This window comes from Camellia sinensis, chromosome 8, assembly GCF_055761805.1.
Source record: "Camellia sinensis isolate YWXY chromosome 8, ASM5576180v1, whole genome shotgun sequence".
NCBI lineage: Eukaryota > Viridiplantae > Streptophyta > Magnoliopsida > Ericales > Theaceae > Camellia > Camellia sinensis.
Window position 1 is genome coordinate 140,719,747 of NC_138968.1, and position 3,303 is coordinate 140,723,049.

Genomic DNA, 3,303 nt, shown 5'->3' on the forward strand with positions numbered 1-3,303 from the left:
AACTTGGTTTTATTTATTTACCTCATAATTTCTAAATTAATTCACACATTTATTCTTATTTCTAATTTTTTATTATTATTGTTCTTTCATTAATTATTTATTTGAATGGAATATTATTGTGTACTTGAATATATACATAGTTTATATATATATAATATTGGTGGAAGAGTGGGTTGATAACAACAAAGAAGTAAATAAAATACATAAATAAATAAATAAATAAATAAATATCTAGATATTTAGTCCCTTAGCCATTAAGCTACCCATATTATATAAATTGAGAGTTGGTCCCAATCCACACCCACGTTTTTCATCAGCTCAAGGAGAGGGTGAGAGAGGGAGAGTTTGCTCAAGGGAAGTCAAGGGGAGTAGAGAAGTGAGAAGGAAAAAAAAAAAGACTTCTTGAAGGTAAAAATACACCTCTCCCTTGTCTTCTCATATTTTTTTTTCTTTACCCATCTCATCCTATTGTCCAGATGCTCCCTTGGGTTATGTATTAATGGTAAATTGAGTTTTTGGTGTATATGCATGTGTGGGTGTGAATTGGTGACATTGTCTTACAATTTTATTCAAAATATGCACTGCTGCAATTTCTAATATTTAAAAGAAATATCAAACCTGTCTATTTCTCAAATCTGAATTTATTGTAAGATAATTGGTGTGTTTAGAGCTTGTGACAATTTTATTAGCCCCTAATTGTGTGTTTTTAGGGCTTGGATAATTTGTTGAAAAATCTGGTCCTGAATCTCTGAAAAATAGTCCACTTTTAGTAATTTTATAAAATTCTAGAAAAATCATCTCGTGTTGGTTCTTTTGTCAAAATTTTGAAATCTGAGTCCTCTTTCCAACAAATTTTATTTGAGTGAAAACCATCGGGTAGATTGAGAGAAACGCTAGTTTTCCCAATGGGTGACAAATCTGGACAGGTTTTTTAATATAGCTTGTGGATGAATTTCTGGAGGTGCTATGCACATTCTGTGAATTGGAATTGAAACTAGACAGGTTAATTATTATTTCTGTGCAATTTCAGCCCCTAATTCGACCTAGAAGTATTTTTACCAAAGCGTTCTTGTTAGCCCTGCAGAACCGACCGGTGCTGGAAATTGTGTTCTACTATGTGATTTGTCTCTAAGTGTTTCAGGCCTTTTTAATGTTATTTCTTGCTTAACTATACTTCTGTACTTACGTATGATGATCATGGACTATATTTCCTCTAGTATGTTTTTCCCATACTCGTTTAATTGACCAAATTACCGAATGTGACTAAATCACCTAGCAAAAGATCTAATAAACGGGAAATGATAAGGGGTTGGCAATGGGTGACGTTTATCTTAGTGTTTTAGAACAATTTTATACATATGCATGACATGAATTATGATGGGGTTAATACCAAATGAGTTAAGTCTTGCGTAAGCAGTTTAAGCGAGCCCCTAGGTTGACCTGGATGTATTCAGACTCTATACGGTGGTTTCAGGGTGTAAGCGAGCCCTTTGGTATGGTATGTGCAGGGTGTAAGCAAGCCCTTTGGTATGGTATGTACAGGGTGTAAGCAAGCCCGAGGCACGATTTGGGTGTAAGCGAGCCCACTTGTTGGCCGTCCCTTTTGAGGTCCATCAATGCCACTGACAGGTAAATAATCGGAAGGTGGGCATAGGTGGTAAGGTCTGCAAAGCAGCAAAAGGGGGAGTTCTGAATAGTCTGGTGTTCAATCCTTGTGGTTGGGTGGAAGGATCTCTTTGGGGGGTCCTAAATGCCTAGTCTAACTACTGATTTATAAAACCTTAATGTAAGTATGTTATGTTACTTGATTTGTTTTGTGTATGATTGATTGATAGAAGATATGGGGGTGTGTGTGTTTTTACTGGGCATTCCAAGCTCATGGCGTGTCATGCCAGGTGAAGAAGCAGCTTACGACGGGGAAGGTTATCCCAAAGACAATCAAGATGAAGTTTTAGAGCCGTGGTTCACTTGAAAATTAGACTAGTAGTTGTTTTTGTGTCCTCTCTTCTTTTACCTTTTGGTTTGACAATATTTGTAAACCTCTAGTGGAACTCAAATCAGTTATCCATGTTATAACTCCGCTTGTATGTGTATATTAACGTATTGTGGTTATCTATTTTGTTTGAGTTGTACTTCATATATTTCTCTTGCGGTCTCAAATTTTGGGGCGTGACAAAACCCCTCCTCCTCACCTCAATTTATACATAATTGAGGGATGTTCTGATTGGTCACCTACCCCCTTCCATTAGCTCCATCCACTAGCTAGTATGGTAGGTGGAGTGGGAGAACCACATTGGGTTGATATCTAACACATGAAGCAACTCTTGGGAAGCATTTCGAAGAGAATCTTATTTTTAATTATATTTCTTTTCAGCAAAAGCTATGCACATGATAGATTATATTTGTTTTCAGATTATATTTGTCTGTCTAAACTGAACTTAAATTACACTTTGAACTTTTGTATATGTAATGTAGCAGACACTACAGTTCATGATGTTCACATATTGACAATTGTTATTTTGGTTGAGCATGTTACCATTCACATTTTTCTATCATCTTCTTTTATTAAATATAAAGAAAGGTCTAAAAATTCTGAATTTTCTTTTATTGGTAACAGTATTTATCAAATCAAACAACCAATTACAATTAACAACAATTTTACATCTTATAATGGTCTTTCATTACGAGCATTAGACTGTCTCACTAGTTAGCAAATAATCAGCCAAACACGACCCAGTGGTAAGAATGGTCCCTGACCACCATTTTGTGCAATTTATCTAAACTGTAATTTGACTAAACATGTAACTACTTTGATTAAGATGCTCTTATAGTTTTTTATTTTAAGAGTTTGTGTGTTAGACTATTTGTTGCAGATTTTACTTATAATTTATTAGACATAAATCAACTATCTATCTGCTATTATTTTAAAAGTTTGAATAAAACTGAGTGTTTTCTACTTTTTACGTATTCCAAAAATATCCTCCCAAAGGTATTGATTTAAATTAAACCACTACATCATGTACAAAAGTCATGAAGAGTCCTATATAAACTAATTTTCTTTTCTTTTCTTTTCTTTTTTCTTCTTAACATTAACATTAACATTTATTTACTTATTTAACACTAAAAAACGAGCAATTTTCTATTCATCTCCTTCCAAAAGTTCTATAGCAAACATGTCTCCCTATTTTTTGAATTCATTATTGAACTATAAAATCTTTCAGACCGATGTGAATATTTTGGGTTGAATCTTAGAGTTACTCATTTGTTCGAATCTACACAAAAATACTGTGAATGTTTTGGATT

At 33.8% G+C, this 3,303-nt stretch overlaps 1 long non-coding RNA gene across 1 annotated transcript; it reads left to right on the plus strand.

Moving 5' to 3' along the window:
- Window positions 1–302: 302 nt before the first annotated feature.
- Window positions 303–2,135, plus strand: LOC114319293 (uncharacterized). The gene is made up of 2 exons (XR_014338338.1): window positions 303–408; window positions 1,896–2,135. It is a non-coding gene; the product is annotated as an uncharacterized LOC114319293 (long non-coding RNA).
- Window positions 2,136–3,303: the final 1,168 nt, after the last annotated feature.